The sequence below is a fragment of the Colossoma macropomum genome, unplaced genomic scaffold, assembly GCF_904425465.1.
Source record: "Colossoma macropomum unplaced genomic scaffold, Colossoma_macropomum, whole genome shotgun sequence".
Classification (NCBI taxonomy): Eukaryota; Metazoa; Chordata; class Actinopteri; order Characiformes; family Serrasalmidae; genus Colossoma; species Colossoma macropomum.
In genome coordinates, this window is record NW_023495697.1 from 118 (window position 1) to 26573 (window position 26456).

Below are 26456 nucleotides of genomic sequence, written 5' to 3' on the forward strand. Positions count from 1 at the left end.
CTTCAAAACTAAGACAATGTAGAACCAATATTAAAACAGCTCCTACATAATCTTAGTGTTCATTGTTCTCTTTTACTTGATCATGTTAATATTAAAAAGACCCCCAAAAAACTCCATGTACATACTTCTGCTTTTATTAAACAATGATTTGTACTTCAAGAACAAAGTTACAAATGTGTATTTCAAATACAATTACTCCTCACTAAAACAATTCAACACTTGCAAAAAAAGTTGGCAAACACTATGGAACTTGAACATGCTTTAGCCATTGTCTGCATTTAAAAATTATGATTAAAAATGTACATCAAAACAGAAAAATTACAGCCGTTTTAACACCACACATTCAACTCATGTTCAACATCAATTTAAAACCCTTCTGTAACAGAAAAGAAAAAAATACACTTGTTTCTACGTATTGCAAGAAAGTGCCACCCTGTGGGGTGGAGAAAAAAAAAAAAAACTACAGGCTTACATAAACATAGTCCAACATCTAAGCCTTGGTTCTTTCATTTAGATACTCACTTCCTGGATTGCTTTGGAGCAACACCTTTGTCCTGCTGTTCTTGGTCATGTTTGAACAAATCACTTACTCCTTCCAAGCCATCTTCCACACTTGTTGCTGCCATTTCCACATCCACCCACTTGTTGCTGCCATTTCTGTGGTAACCAATCCAGACTCCACCCCGGTCTACGCATAGATCCCCTTTAGGGACACAGCTCTGCCTCCACGACACAAGATCTCCGCCTTGTCGTACTGCCATTGACATTTTTACATTTTTAATGAATGCTCCACACTGATGACACCTCGTCATTAGTGTTCCTGGGTTTACCCCGTTCAGGACATGCCTTCTGGGGCAATAATACTCTAGAACCACATCAGCGCTGAAAATTTCTCCAGACACCAGTTCAGCATCATCCCTCACTGCTTCTGCAGCCGGTCCAGCATCCGGTACAGGTTGAATTGTCGTTTGCGCTGTGGTGCTCAAGGTGGCTTTTCCAATGAACATCCTAATAGACAGGTTTGTGAGGAGATACCATTTGCCAGTAGACCCGCTTTCATCAGAAACAGCATACAGAATTTTGTTCAGCGTTTTGTTGGCTCTGGTGGTTGCCGTCCCCCTCTCCCGTTTCTCCATGACCTTCGCAGTCACATGAACCTGTAACAGAAATAGCCCATGCACTTTAAAGTTTGTTCTAACAACTTTCCAGTATCCATTCACATATTGACACAACTCCAAGAAGTATCTTTGCTTCTCTTTCACCGTCAGTTACTGCAATCTCATTTTAAATCACATTACACTTTTCCTGTTAGTTTATTTCTCAGGAAAGTTTCATGCAAAAGAGACTACCAGCAAATTTTAAAACCCAGAACAACCATATGAAAACTTTAACAAAATAGGACTCTACTGAACAAGTCTTCAACTGTGGACTTTCCAGTCCTGCATTTTGTGGTCACTGGCAGGTCAAGGCAGTTGCAACAACATTTCAACTAACTACCAGTAATCACAAAATCCAGGGCTGGAAACTGGAACCAAGGACCAGAGCTGAAGACCTCTGCAGATTGCACACACACTACACAAAGTAAAGGCTCCCATCAACGTAAGGTCATCCATCACTCTGCCTCCAATATTTAGCTGTACAGTCACAACTTTTCAAAATTAAAGTAAAAAATTACTATATACTTACTCGCGGATATTCCACAGGATCTGCAAGTATATCTGCCTCTGTCTTTTGTTAAATTTCCTGTAGCCTTTTGGTGGAATTGAATGGAAAAGGCAAGTTGCACAAGAAAGACAGCTGGACTGACCCAATTATTGACATTAATTTGCCTTTGAATAATAGTACACTTGGCATGTACAAATCTTACTTATTTGTAATGCTGTCATTTAACACTTAAGGTCTTTAACATAGATATTTCATACTGCTTTTAACTGATACTTTAGCTCTTCTGGGTAAGCACTATACATACCTTAGTGTATTAGCATATCATTTCTTTATAAACTTACCGATATTTCTCTGCTATCACATATGTATGACAACGCTCTACTTGGAACACAACTCTTGAAGATGCAGCCTCTTGAAGAACAGCTGTAAAATACTTATTTCCAGTCCAGCACTGCAGATACCTCGTGGAGGTACCCCTCCACACAATTTTTAGGTTGTCCAAGTTGAGCCATCCTTGTAAAGAAAAAAAAACAATATTGGATGTACACATTTAATAAGTGTAACTATGCACATTGTAACTGTACATATTTAGCAAAAGGTAACAAGATAAAACAAACCCAAAATACACTGCATCTGTAAATCTTCTAATAAACCATAAATCCTACTTTTTAAAAAGCACATCTTCAAAAATTATGCATCATATTATATTAGTTATAACTGATCTTGCATTCAAGACAAACTTATGTACACATTAAAAATAACTATGTTCATGATTTTTAACCAACTCAATCTATGCTGTCTCAAACAGATATCCCTGCCACTTTACATCTAGCCCAATAAAAGACTGACTTTGTGGTTTATGTCTGTATCATAAGATTTACACAACCAAACATTAACAACTTATACACAGTCATTAACAACTTTTTTTTTAATTCATTTAAGAACTACAATACTAAATAACTGGCTCTGATTCAAATAGTCATTCCAATATCTGTAGCTGATTTGTAATATGAAATAGAATGAACTTTAACCATACCTGAACTCACAAGCTACCAAAGCAAAACTCTTCCAAAATGTTTCCTCTTCACACAAGTGATACTCTCTCTAGCAACTCCCTCTGATCTTTACCTGCTACACAATGAGTGCTTAATATTGGTTCTGGAGATCTACTGCCATGGAGAGCTCAAATCCAACACACCTGGCTCTAGTGTTCAGATGCCTCTGAAAGCCTTCATTAATTGGATTAGATTCATTAGATGAAAAGTGGGCCCAGTATGTGCAGGGTGGGACATCTCCAGGACCAACACACCTCTCCAGCTACTACTGGTCTGCTAAAATGATTGACATGACACTTGACCACTGAGAGATATTGTCAGCTATCCTACATCACATTTGGGGAACTCGAAACAGTTCAGGGTTCTCCACCCCCTGCACCAAAAGGAAAACAATCACACAATATTTATTTACTTGTGTATGTATTTAATAGATCAAGCACTGGCAGACAACGTTCACCACTTGAATAAAATGTCTTAACTGAATTCATAATGTAAGGTGGCTGCAGCTCTAGACACCCATGATCCTTTAGGTCTAGAGAAGGTGCAGGGGGTAGAGAACCCTGAACTGTTTCGAGTTAGGATAGCTGACAATATCTCTCAGTGGTCAAGTGTCATGTCATGGCCCTGTTCTGGCATACATCCCGCCCATTCTAGGTGAAGCTAAGATTAAGTTCTTTGGCCCACATTTGGCCCATGTAAGGTGAGCATATGGTAAATTTAATTTGACCTTGATTTGGTCCACAACACACTTGACATCTGGCTCATATAAGGTGAAGCTGAGATTAAGTCCTTTGGCCCTGATTTGGCCCAGACATGGCCAATGTTAGGTGATCATATGGTGAATTTATTTGGCCCAGATTTGGCTCATATACGGTGGACCTGTGGCTGAGTTGAGGCAGCTAGACTCACCCTGAGTCAATGATGTACATCAAGGCCAAATGTGGGCCAAAAGAGAACTGCAGATGTGGGCCACATTTGGGCCAAAACTTCATTGCTATTTGGGTTCATTGTAAGCAAAATTTAATGAAGCACTTTTTCAACAAAAAATTCATCTTTTTCAAGTAAACTTCATTAAAACACATTTTTAAGAACAAAGAAAATCTGTGAAAGTATAGTTTAAGCCTAAAGCACAGTTCCATATAAGCATAATATCATGAAACAAAAAATCAACGTGTTTTTTAAGCATACTTAATTGAAATACATTTTAAGCACATAAGTTAACATGCTCCTGCGACACACTTTGCAAATATATAGTTTTATCATAAAATAAGTACAATATATATTTTTGCGAAGTGTATCATCAGTGCCAAATTAGCACACCCAAACGAAGTATACTTTTTCACAGTGTACTAAATCTACATTCGGTAGGTAAAAAGTCAAATATGAAGTAAAATATATATTCTTGGAGCGTCAAATATATATTAAGTAGACTAATATCATATTAAAGTATACTGCTATTTCACAAAGGTAGCTAGCAGACAATGAATAGCTGATAGCAGGATACTTACCTCAGTATAAGTCATGTTAGTCATTATTACTATGTTCTAGAGGTGGGAACAAATCGCTAAGTTGCAAGTAATAAGTAAGTCTCAAGTCTTGACACTTGAGTCCTTCTTTGGAAAGAGGAGGGGGTTCAGGTATGGTCCTCTTCACAAATTTCAGTTATTCCATAACTCCATTTATTAGCTTATCATGTTTGGAATCAGCTACCTTACAAAGTGGCTTAACCTCCTAATTACTGCCTTTATTTTGTGATACACACAAACAGCACAACATACACAAAGAGAAACTTAAACAGCTGAAAACAACAGTAACTCCCAACCCATAATTTAAATGTATGAAACCTGAATGCTGAATTACAGATGAGTTATTAAAAATAAAATATTAAAAAAAATTAAAGACACTAGACGTTGTTAGACACAGCGACTTTTTTTCTCAGAAATGAACCCACAGCTTTTCACCCACTAACCAAACAGGAAGACATTGTTTATCTGTACATCTCCTTAAACTGCAGTCATTTTCTCACTCATTTTTTATCTGTGCATCTCCTGTGCAAGCCCCTTGGAGGCTTTTGTCTTGTTCAGTTTTATCCTCATTGTTGTGGAGAAACTGGTGGATCGTGACTTTGTCTGCCCTTGCATACATGGCCAAAATATTACATTATGCATTTTGTATGCTTTGGTGCCTGGATTAGCTTCTTCTGCTTTTACGTATTACGCTCTGGTTCCAGACCCTCATCGCACCAATGGAGAGCAGAAAAGAAAACGCATTGGTTACTCCATCGGTTCATTTTTTATCTGGTTAGCTCTCTTCTTCCTTGATGGCAGATACATAGCCTGTGCGTCTTCATACTGGGAAGGAATATATATCGTGAGGATTTGGTTCTTTTGTGTGTATCAACTGGTGCTGACAGATCGCCAACTGACTATTGTCTCAAGACTCAAACATACTTTTTTGCTTCTGAGGTGAGTAACTGTGTAATGTTTTCAAATGGACTTATAATGCCCATCAACAACTTACCTTCTTTTAAATGTTTGATTTTTGTTGTTAATTTTCAATTAAATATGGAAAAAGCATCTTCAGATGTTGCTGTAGTTTGTCATAAAGCAGCTCCGTACTAATCCTTTGGGTACATTTAACTTCATGTTGTATGTGTATGAAGAACATGTTTTTTAATAATGACTTCACTGTTTTCTTGTTAAAAAGAATTTATTCAAACTCTTTGGTCTAAAGGTGGTTTAAACACCTGAAAGGTTTGAGTGCTGCTAAGTGATGACATCACAACAAGGGTATAAAATGTGTGGTCTTTGGGTGAACTTGACAGATGCCAATGGAAACAAAACAGACTGTTTTGTGGAAAGAGGTTATATGTTATGCGACATTGTGCAAATAGTCCATTGTCTTTGTGCTTTCAGGTGACTGGATTTGTCCTGCTGACAGTAATTATTATCGTGACTTTAATATGTCATTGTAGACAAAGTGACCAAGGCAATACAGAAGAAATCTCTGGAAACATGGAAAGACCTGCAATGGCAACTTAAAAGCTGCTGGTCAGTGAACCACCAGGGAGGCCTCAAAAGATCTATGGAGCCACTGGACACTGTCAGGTCTTGGTCTCTGCCTGCCTCTCTCCCTCACTTGGCGTTGCCTGTCTACTGATCACTGACTACACCTTCCACCTGTTCCTCATTTCATCTCTGCTATTTAAACTCCAGCTTTCTTTCTTCAGTTGTGAAGCCTTTTGCCAACTAACAGAGCTCTGAGCCGTAAGCCCCTTACTTTGTAAACTGTTTCTGAGTAGTTTTGTTCGTTCCTGCTGTTTTGTCAGAGTAACTTTCTGAATTAAAAGTCTTTTGCACAACATTCAGCATCCAGTCTCCCATCTCAGTTTGTGACAGAGACACTGATTAACACATGATCTGCACATCATACACAAAAAAACATTGATGCACAGATGATCATTTGAAAGTTAGCTAATAAAACTGTTATTTAAATGTGTTTTCAAAGCGTGATATTTAGTTACAGGTTCAAGCAATATACATGTTCAGAAATGATCAAAATAAATAATTCCAACACTTTTCTAAGATGATTGTCTTTCACCTCTGTAATTATTTACATTGTTAAGACTGTGTGTGTGTGTATGAGAGAGAAAGAGAGAGAGAGAACAAAGGTTTTTGACAGTGTGTGAATTGAAGAGTGTGATCAGAAAGTTTTCTTATAGTTTATTCTTATGAATTCTAATATCTCTAAAGTGGAATCATCTTATCTGATAATGATCAATACAGGTTCATGCGATTTAATATATCTACTATATATTCTTCTGGAGTCGCCTCAGAGAACATAGGTCTCTTTCTGAGCTGGGTCTCCTCTCCAGGTTTCTTCCTGTAAATGTAATTTGAGGAGTTTTCCTTGTCGCTGTCACGTCTATCTCGCTCAAATGTGGATGGGATACATGTCTTCTCTGCTGTGCTTCTGTGTCAGTCTGACCACATTTCTTTGGAAAGAGAGTTTTGTTTGTTTATTTGTTTGTTTTTGCTGGGTTTCCACTGAAGGTCACTGCTGAGATGATAAGACCGGAGGGGGCTGGGTGGGTTGAAACTAGGCTAAAGGGTGGTCTTCTGACACAGCCGATTCTGATTGATGCTGTGCAGTTATCTTCTGTTTAGTCATTAACGTTCTGTTTTGTTTAAGAGAATCATTGTAGAGATATTGATCATTCTGATTTTACAGTAAGAAATAAGAAATAATGTACCTGATCAATTTGATTAACATATAATTCACACTGAAGTCTAATCATGTTGGGGGTGTTGTTAGGGTAGAGAGAAGGGCTTGCAGGTGTTTTTTATAGTCTGGTTTTATTCTTTTAAATTTATCTGTTGACCGTTTTTCTAACTCTCCTCTTCAACCTATTCTCTTTGTGTGATTGTAATGTTGAAATGATTTTTCAATTAAAATTTTGTAATCTTTCACTTTACTACCTCTTGTTTTGTACTTTAGTTTTTTCTTAAATGTATATTTTTATAGATATTCTGACTGGGTGTTTTTCACATATATTAGCTGTATTTTTAACTTTTCACTTCAGCCAGTCTCTTTTAAATTCACTCAATCTGTGGTAAATTGCCTAATAGTATATAATTAATGAACTTTATTCATGTATTCATTCATGTATTCATTGTTTCTTTATGCCAACAAGCATTTAAGACATTCTTTATGGCTTTTATGGCTTTTGTTGTTGTTGTTTTGTGGTGTTCAGACGATATACCCACCACATCCTGTACAGCTTTAAGTATCTTGGGTAAAATCTGGAAGACTTCTACATTAGAATAAAGGCAAAAAGTCCACTTTCAAAACTGCATCGTCTTCAGTCAATTATTAAGTGATATTAAAAGGAAAGGTGATGTAACACAGTGGTAAACATGGCCCTGTCAAAATACAAGGTTCATAAGGTAAAACATCAAAAATTGTGTTTTTGTACTGTTTCAATTTAATACACATCCAACAGAATTTACTAATTACTGCTTTCTGTTTTTATTAGCATTTCACATACTGTCCCAAATGTTTTGGAATTGGCTGTGTATTATATATACAGTGTGTATGTTTATTCACTGTGTCATTATGTTAACAAAACAATTTCTTGGCTGGATGTTATTTTGCTCCTTTGTAGTGTTTCTGCCAGTGTCGACAGTGTCAGCCCATCTACCAATACAACCTGTTACAGAAGAGTGCAGGTTTAGGTAGCTTAAATGACTTGATTAAAACAGAAATTTGAATGAGTCAGGAAACATTCCAGTTTTAATATATATATATATATATATATATATATATATATATATATATATATATATATATATGGCGTGGTTTACATTTGTCATGCAGGGACATGTTGTCCAGGTTGTTAGATTAATGTTTAGAAGGCTTAAAGTTTACATATGAAAGGTATGATCAATGAGTTTTTACATTATATTCCATGATTTTACACACCTGACATTTAATATTTTCATATTCAGTTCTGAATTTCAGTGAAACAGCTTTGTGTTAGTATATGTGAACATTTGCATTGGGAGATACAGAAATATACAGTTTTGTTAAACCCTTAAACTCTCAGACTCATCACACACTAAAGCTTATTATTTAGTAACTACAGGAACTTCACTGCAAACTGGCTGGGCTATTCACAGCTGTGGGCCTGCTGGTGGGCCCTGACTATTTAAGGGTTTAAAGGCTAATACTGAGTGAAAAGTAAGGTAAAGAGTTTTGGAAATGATCACTGAATGCATTTTTTGTATTCAAACAAGAAAAAACAGTTCATGGTTTGTTCCAAGTAGTGTGTTGCTGTGCTAACTGTGTGAAAAGTTTTGAATAAGAGAATTCTTCTTAGCAATTCTTAAAAAAAAATGAATGTAAAATATTTCCAAACTTCTAAAGATCACTCCAGGCATCCAAGATTTTGGTGTGTAACACAGACATCACCCTCTCTCTCCCATTTCCTGTGGTGGACTGTAGGCCTCTCTCTCTCTTCTTCAAGGAGAGGGTTGTAGTGTGAAGCAGAAGCTTCTCAGAACTCCTGCTCAGTTCATTCCCCTCCCACAGTTCTAAAATCATGCCTCATTCTGAAGCACAGGTGCATTGTGGTCTAAACACAAGCTGTACGTGATGCCCTCCTCCCCTCCCCAGATGTGTGACCATGATAAAAAAGGTCTTTGAGAATAATAAAAATATCACAACATATAAAGTTGTCACAGACAAAGGAGCTGAAGTCTTGCATCCTCATGACTATTAAACATCTTAAGCAAATACATGAGACTAGAAAAGCTCCATTGGGTCATTTTTGGCAGATGTTATTGTCATGGCAACATTTACACACAGTTACATGAGTCCATAAAATGACCCTTTTTTCTTTAATGCCAACATGTAAACACTGCAGGCTGCTCCACTGTTTCTCCTGATGGTAAGAACTTCTGATCTGTGTAGCTCATATAAGCTACTTACTTTGCTAGTGGGTAGTAGATGACCTTAGTAAAGTGAATACTAATCTTGAATACTAATCTTAAACCATTCACCCTAGACATTCACACATAGTCCTGGTAATGACCGGCTGATCTTCTAATGATGGACAGAGACGTCTTGACAGAGTCTTGCAGGTTATTCAGCACTTTGGCAGGGTTAGTTACTCTACTAAGCTGCTTCTAAACAGTTGAATATTCCTATCATACCTGCTTTCATTGACATTGCCTGATCCGTAATCCATGTAATCACTAAATACTATGGTAGAGCTGACTATAGTGTGGATCAACATGGGAATAAAATCAGGCAAAATCAAGACAAACAGATAAGAAATAAAATTTCATTTTACTTTTGCAGAAGCAGCATTTTTTATTTAGCATTTGGGAAAATGGATTGTAGAGCTTATTTTACAGGCTACTCATATAGATCTTACCCAACCAAATTTACAGTAGAGTACAGTAGTGCTGTCATCAGTTCACTAACTGGATCAGTTAAAGCGTTTTCTAAAAGGCTACCTAGAGGGGAATATGGCAGTAACTAAGTAAGATATGATGGTAACTGAGATAAATATTCCAGAGTTAAACATGTGAGTGTCTGAGTGAAATATGTCAGTAAGTTAACTAAGTTAAACCTGCCTGAATATTGATTTATTCTATAAACTCTACATTGGATTTGAGTGGCTTTCAAACTCTATATTAATCAAAATAAAATGCCCTTAAGCCCCACACCAGCTAGGAAAACATCTGGGTATGAAAGAGCAGGTAGCATATCCAGATCATTAGTCCACTCTTTGTACAGATCTACACTGTCAATAAAGATACTTTGGTAACACTTCTATAAACACATTTATAACATTATAATGCATTCATAAGGCATTATAAACATGGTTATAAATATTTACAAAAATTAATTACACTGAAGAAGTCAGTCCCAGCTTGGAGGGCGTAAAGACAAATACAAAGTTTATTTACGCCCTGGGATTTCCAATATTTCATTTCTCAGCACTGGTGCTGTTAGGGCTGCATCTTGGGGGCTTCAGTCCTGAATATTCAGATGCTCCAAACAGTATAATATTGGATATGCAGTGTTAAGTTAGTGCCAAGCTAATGGTGGTGTATATTAACTTTCGGCTTTAGTACAGTATGCCTCACTTTACTTAGAGCGGACAAATACAACTTATGAGCTCTTATAATTTGTTATGAACAGTATCTATAATGCATTATGTTAACAATTCATTATGCATAATAAGCATGGCTATAACATGTAATCCATTTTTATAAATATTTGTAGCCATATTCATGATGCCATATGAATGCATTATAACATATTATGAATGTGTTTATAGATGCTTACAAACGTGACATTCATAGAAAGTGTTACCGATACTTTTATCCATAAATGCCTGTTTATCATCCCTCTCTAGTTAGTTCAGATAAATCCCGTCTCATTTTAATCACATTTTACGGAACAAGTCTGAAAATCACAATAAAACAGCAGCTCTTTAAGCTCTCACTGTGTGTGTGTGAGTAGTTGTAGCATGTAATTAAAGGACTAACCCTGATAATACGGCAGAACGATCCCCCTAAATCAAATTTTGGTGTAGCAATGAAAGCGTCTATGAAACCAACAAATTATTACTGAACAGATAATATCATGTTTAAATTTGTTTCATGTTAAAATATTTTTCACTAAAGCTCACAGTTGAAAGGAAAACGTTAAAAATAAAGCTCCAAACAATAAATAATAACAAAAAAATTACACATATACATACTAAAAGTTTGCGAGTTCAGGCCTTCAACATGAGTTTTTGATTTGGTTTAATAGCTTGATGGTGACGCGGTTGCAAGCTGTTCAAACAGACATCTGGGTCTGAACCCCTAATGAACAAGCCGAGGGTGACAGCGGCAAAAAACTCCTAGACCTGAGGAAGAAACCTTGAGAGAGACCAGGACTCAACAGGGGGGCCCATCCTCCTCGGGTCGACACCAGATTGTAAAGACTGAAAGCTTCGTCATCAGAAATGGAAGGTTGGGATGGAAATTTATAGGGTGTTAGACTGGAAGGAGGAGAGATTTCAGGCATGGTCCTCCTCCCAAATTTCAGTTACTTTATAACTCCATTTATAGTTACATTCATAATACTTTATAAAATAAGAGTTTAAAACTTTATAATAACAGGATTCTTAACACATTATAATATCTGTTCATCAGAACTAATTGATTTTAATAAGAAGTTTTAGAAATCATAACCTTTTATATGTAGTTTGGATTTGATAATGCTTATTTTTAACTATCTGGAAACTGTAACGTCAGGCTAGCAGGCTACAGGTGCTAGACTGTTAGCAGGTAGCAACCAAAGCCAGTAGAGACAAACAGTAAATGACAGCTGACTTGGTTTACTAAAGGCTTTAAGATACTTCTGCTAATTAAAGACTTCATCAATTCCTGCATTGGCAGAATGTAACATTTAAAAGGCATTTAAAAACGTTTCATCACTTAAAGCCTGTAATATCCTGGCATAAAGCTCTATAAAATGTTGTAGCTCATTACAACATAAGTGTGTGCAATGTTCTTTAGAAGAGATTCTGAAATGCATTATGGACCCTAAGCTTGTAAAGTCATACACTCTTGTTTTATAAAGTGTTTTGCATGTAATTATAACCATTTAAAAGCTTATACAAGTTCATGCCCGGTATTAAAACATGTTATGTAGACCATATAACACCTTATAAATGCATATACAGTACATTATGAATACAGGATTCACAGGAAAAAACAGGAAATGTAGTGCTCAACATGGACGAGTCATGCACTGGAAGGGGTTGGGCAGTGCTCTGTGGAGGGCTGAGAAAACCCTGGACAGATGTTTGTGGGTTTTCTTAAATGGTGTCATCAAAACCTTAGATTCTCTCTGTGAAGCTGCGAAGATAAAATGAATCAGCATCACATCAACTGACAAAACTGTTTTCTTAGTAAAGATCCAGTTCATTCTGTTATTCTCAACTGTACAGTCAGAAAAATAAAAAATGATATTATGAGGGACATTTGAACTTTAAGCTAATGAAATACTTGGTCATGAGTGTGTCCACTGTGAATCAATGACTATGTGGGTTATTTTTCATGTACTTACACTCCTGAAGATTTCCAGAGTTGGAGGCACACTGATGATTTTTGGACACCATGCCAGCAGGACATGCTTTAGTTGACTTCTACATGGGCAAACACTGAAAAAAGAAAACAAAAACATCAAGATTAACAAAAATAACATACAGTCTTACATTTAAATAGTAACTCAATGTTAAAAATGATGTGGTAAGTGTGTGTACATACACTGTATTGCCAAAAGTATTCGTTCGTCTGCCTTTACATGCATATGAACCTGAGTGACATCCTATTTTTAATCCATAGGGTTTAATATGATGTCAGCCCACCCTTTGCAGCTATAACAGCTTCAACTCTTCTGGGAAGGCTTTCCACACAGTTTAGGAGTGTGTTTATGGGAATTTTTGACCATTCTTCCAGAAGCACATTGGTGAAGTCAGACACTGATGTTGGACAAGAAGGCCTGGCTCCCGGTCTCCGCTCTAATTCATCCCAAAGGTGTTCTATCGGGTTGAGGTCAGGACTCTGTGCAGGCCAGTCAATTTCTTCCACACCAAACTCGCTCATCCATGTCTTTATGGACCTTGCTTTGTGCACTGGTGCGCAGTCATGTTGGAACAGGAAGGGGGCCATCCCCAAACTGCTCCCACAAAGTTGGGAGCATGAAATTGTCCAAAATCTCTTGGTCTGCTGAAGCATTAAGAGTTCCTTTCACTAAGGAGCTAAGGAGCTAAGGGGCCGAGCCCAACTCCTGAAAAACAACCCCATACCATAATCCCCCCTCCACCAAACTTTACACATGGCACAATGCAGTCAGACAAGTACCGTTCTCCTGGCAACCGCCAAACCCAGACTCATCCATCGGATTGCCAGACGGAGAAGCGTGATTCATCACTCCAGAGAACACGTCTCCACTGTTCTAGAGTCCAGTGGCGGTGCTTTACACCACTGCATTCAACACTTTACATTGCGCTTGGTGATGTAAGGCTTGGATGCAGCTGCTCGGCCATAGAAACCCAATCCATGAAGCTCTTTACGCTGTTCTTGATCTACGCTGAAGGCCACATGAAGTTTGGAGGTCTGTAGCGATTGACTCCGCAGAAAGTTGGCGACCTCTACGCACTATGCGCCTCAGCATCCTCTGACCCCGCTCTGTCATTTTACGTGGCCTACCACTTCATGGCTGAGTTGTTGTCGTTCCCAATCGCTTTCACTTTGTTATAATACCACTGACAGTTGACTGTGCAATATTTAGTAGCGAGGAAATTTCACAACTGGACTTGTTGCACAGGTGGCATCCTATCACGGTACCACGCTGGAGTTCACTGAGCTCTCACTATCTCTCTGAGACATCGACCTGCACTGAAGGAACCTGGACAGTCGGTAGATTGTTTCTGACCCATGAAGGTTCTAGAACTGAGTCTGAGGGGCGCTTCCAAACATGTGATGGTCCAGATATGTTTCTTAGAAATCTGAATGTTAAATTGTTTCAATTATGGGCAGGACAGCGTATTATCTCGTCAGAAACGGGAAAAGGGGCACGAGCATCGATTATAGCCTGATTTTTTATATGAATCTATGATTAATGTGTTTTCATTGTCTGTGTGTTTCATATATTTGTGTGGTTTTTAAAGTTTGCCTGCAAAAATAACTGTTACAACAAATTTGGATTTCAATTACTAAAACAGAAAACTTGACTTTATAATTTTACCAAACATGCTTTTAAGAAAATGTTTAATCAGGCTTATTTTTCCACATCTGCTGCATTATGATTAAGTAAAATTGATTAATTTGAGTTTTTTCCAAATGATAATGCTTTTCTTCTGCTTTCCTCATTTTAGGGATTGGTCAGTCTCTGACCTTTGAGCTTTAATAGTGTTTTAATTTTAAGAATGCATTAAAAAGGAAAATATTAGCAACTTAATATCTTCTTTTGCTGTGCTGATAAATGTTAGATGTACTAACAGGTTCCACTCCAGCTTGATATGCTACTCAGAAGTTTTTTTGATCTTCTACTTTTGTACTGGAGTTGTTTTTGGAACTAATTTACAAATTATTTTCTACTTTTACTTGATTTTAGGCTCCTCTATCCACCTCTGTTAGTCAGATTTTTAATACAGTTAATTATCTGGTTACTTGATTTGTTTTCTTTGTTGTTTGTGGTGAGATTAGAGAATCACTGTAAAATTAGTGAAGGACACAGTTCTCTGACTGGTGTACAGAGGAAGGGGAAACAGAAAAAATGAAAAGTGACATTCTTGGGGTTTTCAGTCTTACCTTCCAGCTGAGGTTCAGGATGAAGGTGCAGTGGAGTTAGTGGTGGTAGACTTGCCAGACAGACTCATGGACTCAGATTTAGCTTTTTTCTTTAGCTTTTCTTCTGCCATGAGAACTGTTTCCATCCCAACTGCACCAATGAGAGTTGGCATGTAACTCTACATTGCAGACTTTGCTACAGAGATCACAATGTGTGTGCAGAGCGATGTAAACTGCACTTTCGACATGTGTTTAATGAACACATCAGAAATCATGAACATGTTTCAGAATTTTTATTTCACACAGCATCTCAACTACTAAAAACTGACCAAAGTTCCTACTTAAACATGCATCAGTCATTGTGGTTTTGATATTACCTTCATTTGGCACATCACTTATCAAAGTCCTCCATTCCCTAGAAAATATTGATAATATGAAATAACATTCTCTGTATTATAACAAAGTCGTGAAAAATAATAATAACATTGACATTTAACATTATAACAGAGAATGAAACTGAAACCCGAAGAAGAAACAAACCCATCACTCAGACGGAAGATGATGTCCAGGAGTTCTGGGAAGCATCTGAGCTTCTGTTGAGCAGCTTCTTTCCCACTCATAGTGTTAGACCTTCCTGACAGTTTGGAATCTACATAAAGTTGCACTCCATTAATAAATGTTAATAAATGTTATATATATATATATACATACATATATATATATATATATATATATATATATATATATATATATATACAGCCAGTGTCTGTATAACTACACAGTGCAATCAGCAATCCACTGTTTTTGTGTACTTCTACAGAACATTCTGTGGAGCCAGTTTTCCAAAGATCTGCATTTTCTTTTAAAATCATTAAAACTTCATTCGTAAATGTAAAACTTTATTTTCAGACTAGTTTAACTTTCACCTCTGTATCCAAAATGTGTGAAATCACCCGTCTTAATCTCATCACCTCGTCCAGTTTACAGTACCAGTGGTCCAAAGTGCCATTTCTCACACATTCATGTTTCCTGAATAAGATTAAATTAATAAAGTTACAGCACAAAACGTTGTTATATGAGCTTCTTCTTGTAGATTCATAATGTTTCATTTGAGATATATGTATAAAGGGTGCCTGTTGGCAGTGTTGGATAATTTACCACAGCATGACTAAGATAAAAATTCAGAAATGTATGAAAAACCCTCATTCTGTATCACTGCATTCTATTTTATTTACATTTTGCACAGCATTCCAACTTTTTTGGAAATGTCGTATATACAGAAATTGTGCAGCAGTGTGAGTGGATAGTGCCAACTAGCTAACTTGGCTATATGCTATTCAAATGGCTTAATAAGTTAACTACCTTTCAATACAAAGCTTTTTATTAGTTTTTATTAATATTACATCACTACTTGAAACTGTTTAGAGTTTTCTGAAGTCATTTTAACTTAGGTTACACAACCATAATTAAACTTATTGGACATCGTGAAGCAGCCTGTCTTGAAGTCCAGCTGAAAGGGGAGAATTCCAACGAATGTGGTGTCTTCCTTGCATTTTCATGCCAAGGACACGTCATCAGTGATATTTTTGTATAAGCAGTGATGAAATAACATTTTCCAAACAGAAATCCTATTAATTCAACTAAATAGTGCACTGTATGTCCAGTAGGGAATTGTGCACACCTGGATGAATCCTAATTGGCTGTTTGTTAGACATATCATGCACTGTTTGGTTTTAGGAACCGTTATTTTAAGACCTACATAGTGCACTACGCAGGTTGCCAGGTGTCACCCACACTCAGCCCAATTCAGGCTGCCCGATGATGAGTCTCAACCAGCACTGCCACAGATCAGCCGAGCTTGGGCCAAGTCTTCATGCTATCTGGGATTATTCTTGCATTACCAACCTAATATGCCTATATACTAGTAAGGTAGTGCATTTGAGAAGTGTTATTTAAACTACCGGCTGTTTAAATAAAAACACTTCACAAGCACAACAAAAGAAATTGTACTGCAGATTATTAATTGTAAGCAATGCTAGCTAACAACTTGACATGTACACATACATTTGAACCCTGCACAGCTAATGTTAGCTAATATGCTAGCTATCTAAAGTAGCTTAACTCCAGCAATGTGAGCTAACTAGCTGAATACAACTAAGGTGCCAAGGAACGTTAACTTTCATAGAGCCAAGCTAGCATGAAAGAGCTTGCTAATATTAGCCAGCTAGCTGTTTGTTTATCAAAAAGGCTGTTTCATTTTAAACTGAATAGAAACTGAATGTGCTTTATTAGCTAATATTGGTGTAATAATACATTAAATGTACTGTTTTACTTTCACCTTTCTTAACATTGATTAGCTTTATCTTGGACTCTGCTGGACGCTGAAATTTTGTTTTCACACATAATCATAGCTCCACTTTGCCCCCACGTTTGGTCTCTGTGTGTGTCTTTTGGGGTTCTCTTTAGCTTCCCAGCCAGTGTGGCCCATCCCCAGGCCGCCACCACACACACACACACACACACACACACACATATATATATATATATATATATATATATTTTAATTTCAGCTGCTGTCGGAAGAAAACCATTGCTGTCGGAAGAAAATCTCCATTTTTCAGTTTTTGACATAATCTGAAAATGCCTGTTGCCCTTTACATTGTGTGTAAATTTCATGATGAACTGACCATAAGAAACGGCCAAAAATTACTTGGAAAAAATTCTGATTCCATTGACTTACATTAAAAGTAATGTACATTTTTTTCCTTTTCCTGTAAATTTGCCATTTTAATTATATATATATATATATATATATATATATATATATATATATATATATATATATATATATATATATAGGACAGGATCATGAGAATGAGTAGGATTCCTGGTGTTGTGCATCTACAAGTGATGATTAAGTGCAAGTCTGTGACAGAAGAAAGCGGAAAGATCAAGGTGGTTTTGTTTCACAGGTTACAGCCATCAAGTATTACATCTTGACTGACCCTTCTATACAGAAAAGTGGTCTACATTTGACCACAACGCAAAGTATGAACACTGTTCCAATCAGCAATTTTCATGCACCTGTTCAAACTGATACAGAATTGGTTTGAGGAGCCATTAGAGTAGCACTAGCACACAGTTTAGACAAGGAGATGCCACCAATGCCACAAAAGGCAGGAGAAATTCAATGATTAAGGACACAGTTATCGTTGAAAGTGGTGTAAACTCCGTCAGTAAAATGACAGCCATGCGTGAACCTTAAGTGGTAGAGCAGTAGTGTCATATGTGTCAGCAGAAGCAACACTCATTGTAACATCATAAGTGTTAGTGAGTTATCTACACTAGAGGACGATTTTGACTTTAAACAAGGGAGTGGTTGTGAGCTCAGCCAGTGTTCTTGAAACATCAACTGAAACACCAGTGGTGGAAAGTAATGAGGAGTCTGTAGCAGGTTATTAGAAATTGCAGCTGATGTGTCATCAGCATAACACAACTGCTTGATTTTAGACGTAGTGGATGTCTGAGATGCTCGTAATTGTGTACAATTTAAATTGTTTAACAAAGATGTCAAAATTAACGTTACTTCTGTAATGCTTATCTACAACCCCATTTCCAAAAAAGTTGGGACGCTGTGCAAAATGTAAATAAAAACAAAATGCAATGATGTGCAAATGTTGAAACTGAGAAATTTTATTGTTTTTTGAAATTGATGCCAACAAAACATTCCAAAAAAGTTGGGACAGAGGCAACAAAAGGTTGGTAAAGTTGTGTAATGCTAAACAAACACCTGGTGGTTAACTGGCAATAGCTCAGTAACATGATTGGGTATAAAAGAGCATCCCAGAGAGTCTGAGTCTTTCAGAAGTAAAGATGAGGAGGGGTTCGCCGCTCTGTGAAAGACTGTGCGAGTAAATAGTGCAACATTTCAAGAATAACGTTTCTCAACGTAAAATAGCAAATAGCTTTTTCTTTTCATTATCTACAGTACATAATAACATTAAAAGATACAGAAAATCTGGATAAACCTATGTATGCAAGAGACAAGGCCAAAAAACAGTATTTGCTGGCCGTGATCTTTGGGCTTTCACGCAGCACTGCATTAAAAACAGACATGATTCTGTAGTGGAAATCACTGCATGGGCTCAGGAACACGTCTGAAAACCACTGACTATGAGAACAGTTTGTCGCTGCATCCACAAATGCAAGTTAAAACTGTAAAATGCAAAGAAGAAACCATATATAAACAGGATCCAGAAACAACACCACCTTCTCTGGGCCCAAGCTTATTTAAAATGGACTCATTCAAAGGTTCACTGTGTCCTCCGGACTAAAGACCACTCAGCTTGTTTTCAGTGCACAGTTCAAAAGCCAGTATTCATGATGGTATAAGGGTGCATTAGTGCACATGGCATGGGTGACGTGCACATCTGTGAAGGCACCATTAATGCTGAATGATATATATGTGTTTTGGCAACATATGCTGCCATCCAGACGACTTCTTTTCAGGAAAGGCCTTGCTTATTTTAGCAAGACAGTGTGAAACCACATTCTGCATGTATTACAACAGCATTGCTCTGTATTGAAAGAGTCCGCGCGTTAAACTGGCCTGCCTGCAGTCCAAATCTGTCACCCACTGAAAACATTTGGTGCATTATGAAATGAAAAATATGGCAAAGGGGACCCTGAACTATTGAGCAGCTGAAATCCTATGTTAAGTAAGAATGGGAATACACTGCACTTTCAAAACTACAGCAATTGGTCTCCTCACTTCCCAAACACTTACATAGTGTTGTTATAAGAAGAGGTGATGAAACACAGTGGTAAACATGCCCCTCCCCAACTTTTTTGAAATGTGTTGTTGGCATCAAATTCAAAATGGGCATATATTTTTCAATAAACAAAATTTCAGTTTCAACATTTGATTTGTTCTTTATCCTGTTTTCAATGAAATATAGGGTTTAAATGATTCACACGTCATTGCATTTTGTTTTTATTTACATTTTGCACAGTGTCCCAACTTTTTTGGAAACAAGATTGTAATTTATGTACAGTTGTATGTAAAAGTTTGGTACGTGCTGGTGAAATTACAAATAAACATCTGCAGAGAACACAGTAATTTTTGGGGGGGACGAAGAATGAATTTATGTGCCTTTTTTAACAATGTGTTAATTAGCAAATAAATACAGTGCTGAAATTTACAGAAAAGTGTCCTTTTTTTTAGCAAGAGGTCAACAACCTTCCTCCTGGAGATCTACATTCCAAACTGTTTGATTCCAACTTGGAAGCTATTTCCTAACCTAGCACTAATGCATCTGCTCCAGTCAGTCAAGAACTACTGAAGGTAATCAGCCTTAGCTGATACGGCAGACTAGGGTTTGAACCAGAATCTGCTGACTAGAGGATTAAAGTTATAGTTTGTTAATTTGTCTGTTATTGTATTTACTCAACATCACAGTTTTTATTGTTGTACTTTACATTCATGTATGTTCCTTTTCTGGGCTTTTAAATCCCCATATTTTGCTTACTAAAAGATGAAGGGGTCAGCCTGTGCCACTGGTCACCAGCAGGGGGCGGGGGCAGTGCAATGGAAGAGCTGGTGGATCTGGGTCAAAGAACTTCAAGTCCCAGAATCCCCAGCGCTAATCAGCACTGACCAGGCACACCTGCTGGGTTCAGCTTAAAAGCCCACACAAGCAGCAGTTCACTGTCACACCTTTGTAGAGGGAGTGAATGCTACATTAGACAGCTTTGTATTTGAAGAAGAAGAAGAAGAAGAAGAAGAAGAAGAAGAAGAAAAAAAACAAAAAAGAAAGAAAAGAAAAAAGAACAGAGCAGAGCAGAAAGAAATCACAGTGCTTTGTTCTTACAAGCACAGAAAGAAAGTGTTTCCCCTCATGAGGAGGGTAGATTTGTATCTTCTTTGGCATCTTATTTGTCTTTTTTTTTTTTTGTTTTAAATAAACCCTTAGTTTTAATGAAAATACAAGGATCAAAAAGAACAAAAGCACAGAATCACAGTTTTACATTAGAACTTTTAAATAAATTTTATAAATTAACAGTCCCACAAGTCTGTGTCCTTAAACAAAATGTTCATTATCTTCAGTCTTTTCAGTTCAGTTTCAATTGTAACATTTTCACTTACAAATTGTTGAATGATTGTTATCCTACAACTTGTCATCCAGAGCTTTGACTTGACAACACAAATGACTAACCAGAACAAATCACTTTTATTTTGTCATTTTCATTATAAATCCCATAAAATACGCATTTCATATTTACTTCAATTCTAAGCTTAAGATTAGCTTCTTTCTTGGAAGCAAATTGACAAATCAGCTGTGATTGAGCTTGTTTGAGGAATATTCCACACAGATAAACAGATCACAACAATCTGAAAGTGAAAAAGACTTTTATAATTATTACACACGTTAGTTTCAAAAAGTTTATTGCTCGTCAGTCTTTTGTGTTCTCTCAAAATCTTGATGTTTACCTGCTTGTTAATCAAAAGGGGTGTTAACCCATAGACGTGCATCCTGCCTATTTTTAAACACAAGACACTCCACTTTAAAAAGGGGTCACCTGAACACCCTCTTAACTCATCTCTACACTTTGACATGTTTTGCTCTGTGGCTGAATGAAAACAGCACTTTTGACTACTTATTAAATTTATGAACATTTTATGTAGTAGGGATGTTCCGGCTGCGACCTCATGCACTGGTGTCTCACTTCACTGGTGATGGAGGCTCAGTCGTATTAGCCATACAGGCAAATTCGTCCATAGTCAGGGAGACTAGGCAGAGGCGTCTCGAGGATGGAGCTTGGATAGTCTTTTGATGATCAATCTGCTCTGAGGCTCTGAATGCGATCCTACGGTCTTTGTATTGACAGAAATGCTCCTTGACTCCTTGATTAGCTGGCTCGGGTTGCAGTCAGGGTTTCGAGGCTGGAGACACTACCTTTTACTAACTACTTCTCTTTGGAGAAGTCCTTTCACTTGGCCACGTAAAAGACCTTATCACTTTCCTTCTCAGGGTGGTTTAAACAGTGTACACAAACTGACAGACAAGCTACAAACACAAACAGGTTTCAGATCTGATATTTAAGCATTCTAATATTGTGACTTGTATTTTCTGACCAAGGCTGGCACAAACTTAAGGATTTGCTAGCTTCTCCTTTGACGTAGAACTACCTGAAAATGCTGGGCGGAGCCAGTGCGCTGATAAGTTCTTCTAACTCCAACTTAGCTGTTTGTTGCTTCCAACTCTGGTGGTGCATAATCTTATGAGCGCTTCCTCAAGAATCACTCTCTCCTTTTGTTTGAGTTAGATCTTGAAAGAAAGGGTAACAAAAAAATAATTAACATAAAATAGGTTTAGTTTATTCCTTTAAACTTTTAAACTAAGGAATGAACAACTGCGACATTACATAGCAGACGCTCTTATCCAGAGTGACTTACAAAAAGAGCTTTGTCTATCTAGAGAAAGTATTTTTGCTAGTTGCCAATAGGTTAGAGAGAAAGCCAGTCCTGATCTCAGATACTGCTTAAAAACAAAAGTCCATGTTGATGCCTAGAGAAAAGAAACAGTTAGAACAGTTAAACACAGTGCAGTACAATACATAAATACTTAAATCAGTGCTCACTTAAGTGCTGTATAAAGAGATGTGTCTTCAGTCTGCGTTTGAAAACTGTGAGAGACTCTGCTGTTTGGACAGCCAGTGGGAGTTCGTTCCACCACCTGGATGCCAGTACAGAGAAAAGTCTTGATGCTTGTCTTCCACACATCTTGAAGGATGGTGGGTCAAGCCAAGCTGTACTCAAAGCTCGAAGGGTTTTGACCATTGCCATCAAGTAGCGAGGGGCTGGTCCATTTTTGGCTTTGTAGGCAAGCATCCTCCATTTTAAATCTGATGCGTGCAGCTACAGGAAGCCAGTGAAGGGAGCGCAGCAGTGGGGTGACGTGACTGAACTTAAAAAGATTGACGACAAACCGTGCTGCTGCATTCTGGATGAGTTGCAGAAGCTTGATGGCCTGCATGAGAAGACCAGCCAATAGCGAGTTGCAGTAGTCAAGCCTTGAGATGACGAGACTGAACTAGCACCTGGGTAGCCTCTCGAGTGAGAAAGGTTCGGATCCTCCGGATGTTGTACAGGAGAAACCTGCATGACCGAGTTAGGTTCACCATGTGAGCCCAGAACGATAACTGGCCATCCAGAATTGCACCAAGAATTCTTGCCTCTTCAGACGGAACAATCAGAGTTCTCGAATGAGATGGCAAGATCATGAAGAGGACCTATAGTTGCAAGGATGAATAGCAGCTCAGTCTTGCTAGGCTTGAGCTTCAAGTGTTGAGCTGCCATCCATGAAGAGATGTCATTCAGACATGCTGAGATGTGACTGGAAACCCGTGTGTCAAAAGATAAAAAAGAAAGCATTAATTGAGTGTCATCAGCATAGCAGTGATAAGAGAAGCCATGAAAGGATGTTACATCACCAAGAGAACTAGTGAAAAGAGAAGAGGACCAAGCACCGAGCCTTGTGGGACACCATTGGATAGCCTGCATGGAGAGGATGTGGACCCTCTCCATGTTGCCTAATAAGAGTGACCCTCCAGATACGACTTGAACCACTTCCACGCAGAGCCAGTGATTCCAAGGTTGGTGAGGACGTCCAGAAGGATTGTATGGTTGACCGTGTCAAAAGCTGCTGAGAGGTCAAGAAGAATCGGGACAGATGACAGTTTGGCTGATCTTGCTGACTGGAGCTTCTCGGTCACCGCTATAAGGGCAGTTTCTGTTGAGTGTGCCGGTTTGAAGCCAGACTGGTTGGGGTCCTGAAGCTTGTTCTGTGTGAGAGAGAGACAGTTGATTATAGACTGCATGTTCAAGAAATTTTGAAAGGAAAGAAAGGATTGATACCGATCTGTAGTTGTTGACATCAGAGCTGTCATGGATGGGCTTCTTCAGGATGGGAAGTACTCTTGAAGTCTTGAAAGTTGATGGAACTTGATGGACAAGGACTTGTTTATGAGAAAAGTGATGAAGGGCAGTAGATCCATGGAGACTGACTGGAACAATGTGGATGGGATGGGATCCAGTGGGCAGGTGGTTGGATTACTGGGTTTGATCAGTTGTAGGACATCATCTGTGGAACGAGAAGAAAAACAGTTTAAGGGACTGAGAACAAGAGGATGAGGTCTAGTGGAAGAAGTGGAGACAGAGGGAAAAGATTGGTGGATTCTATCAACCTTCTCCTCAAAGAAGGTGACAAAATCCTTGGGAGTGAGAGAAGAGGGTGGAGGGGGAGGAGGAGGGTTAAGGAGGGAGGAGAAAATGCTGAAGAGCTTGTGTGGATTGGATGCTGATGATTTCTGTAGAAAGATGACTTTGCAGCAGTAATTCGAGTGAGAACTTGGAAAGGAGAGATTGGTAGGAGTGAAGATCCGAGTCAAGCTGGGACTTCCTCCACTTTCTCTCAGCCTTCCTTAGCTCTTGCTGGTTGCTGCACAGGACACCTGTCAGCAAGAGGGCAGGTGGGGAGGATCTAGCTGGCCTGGAGGAGAGAGGACACAAAGTTAATTGCAGATGAGAGTGAAGAAAAACATTTGTAGCTGTGTCCAGTGAGAGAGAAAAAAATGAATCAGGATGGGGAAGGGTGGTCAGGATAGTTGAAGCAAATGACGAGGGAGGAATGGAGTGCAGGTTGCATTGAGTAGAAGAGCATGAAGGGGTGGAATGGACAAGAGTAGCAGGGAGGGATAGTGTGAAAGATAGGATGTGGTGATCAGAGCGGTGAAGGGGAGTTACTATCTCATCCAGTGCAGAGGTAGGTCTGCTGAATATCATGTCCAGAGCGTTGCCTGCTCTGTGCGTTGGCAGAGTCTGGTTGAGGGTGAGGTCAAAGGATGATGGCAGTGGTAACAGACAGGATGGCTGATGGCAGGTTGAAGTCACCCAAAAGTATGAGTGGGGTTCCAGCAATGGGGAAGAGACTCAGAGGAATGTCTGACTCATCAATGAAGTTGCCTAGAGAAGAAGGAGGACGATAAAGGACAATGATAAGCTTAGTGGAGAAAGATAAAGTGACCACATGGTACTCAAAGGAGGAAACTGAAGGATGAGAGAGTAAGTGGAGTGAAACGCCTCTTTCTGGACAAAAGCAAACCTGTGCCACCAGCCCTGCCAGACTGTCTCGGAGAATGGGAGAAGTGATAGGCAGAGGACAGGGCTGCTGGAGTCTCTGAGTTCTTGGGAGTGATCCAGGTCTTCGCCAACACTAGAAAGTGCAGTGAATGGAAGGATGCTAGGGCTGAAATGAAAAAAAGAGAACAAAACTCGTAAACTTTTTTTGCTCATTGTTTTTGTTGTGGATTTAAGAATTTTTCAATGTAGTGATACGATTTTGAGCTTACCATGCTAGTTCAGCACCATGAACAGCTGCTTTCACACTTCAGTATGTAAATAAAATGTCATAAAACCACTACGCTAAAAAAAAATGAATCTATGGCAATCAGAGAATCTTCATAAAACCATTTAATACTAACAGGAAAAACAAGCAAACATGCAAATAACAGAAATAAACTGTGTAAAACGTTTTCATGAAACACACCACCTTCATAAATGTAGGAGAAATAACAAACTGGTGAATATCGTGGCTGTTTTCAACATCAACAGAAACAGTCTCAAATAAAGAGTATCATTTAACATCTTCATTAAAAACTAACTAGTCTAATCACCAAGCAGCACAACTAAATAATTGCAATTCATCATTTAAACGTTTCAGCTTGCCTGTAAATTTCAACAGAGGCTTCCTACAAAAACACATGGGCGTAAAAAACAAAGGCATTGAATTTAAAAGGTTGATTGACTGAACTTAAATAAAGAGCCCAAATAAAAATTAACAAACAGATCTTTGGTCTGGTTTGAACTTTTTACATGCAGCACACTTTCACACTTTTTAAAGATACAGAACATTTCTTTTTAACAGGGCTGATCAATCTTATCCGTAATCATGTAGCCGGTGTGGTTGCAGGTTTTCATTGAAACAAAGTACGAGCACATGATCGACAGTTTATGGGCTGTGAACAGAATTAGGTCTGCTCATCCTCTGTTGTAACGGAAACCTGCATCTACACTGAACGTTTGGGATAAGATTGGATCCTGTTTCATAGTGCATTAGAACAGGCACATAATCATATGTATAACACAAAGCAGACTATTTCAAATCCGAGTCAATAAAGCAATCTACTTTTGAGGTAGCCTGGAAACGCAGAGGTAAAAATAACCATTGTCTTAATAGCCGAACATGAAAACTACATATTTTAACTCAATGTTGGACAGTTTTGTGTTAAGTCAAGGAAAACAGTTACGCAAAGCATCAATATATACTAAAACCTAATATGGGCATAGCACGACCTGACGGCAAGAAATAGGTTGTGATAACTTAGGGGTTTTGCTCTCAGCCTCAGGGGTTTTTTACTTCGAAGGCTGAGGGAGCACGTTGCACTGGTCGTCAGACGCCTCGGTGCCCAATTTGATGGAAGTGACCATGTTCACGTCGTTGTGTTCAACCACCAGCTGTTGGGATCTGAGGAAATACTCCTCAATGCTTTGGACACCTTGGAGTAGGTGACAGAGCTGGTTACGTTGAAGAAATTCCGTCAGCATGGTCAGGGTGAGTGTCAGATGAATGTTGACGCTTCCGCAGGTAAGTACAACTGTACTGCTAACCTTTGCAGGGAAGGATACAGTTTTTGAAGTAGCCGACACAACTCGCACCTGTGGTTCAGTGATTTGCGGTCGAACGCGGACTACTTGAAAATAAAATAAAAAACACACAAATTACATGAAATGAATTTGATGCTTCTCTGTATATTT

The 26456-nt window shown here is 38.3% G+C and overlaps 1 pseudogene; it reads right to left on the reverse strand.

The window, feature by feature from the left end:
• Positions 1–590: 590 nt before the first annotated feature.
• On the reverse strand, positions 591–26246 carry LOC118802829 (annotated as a pseudogene).
• Positions 26247–26456: the final 210 nt, after the last annotated feature.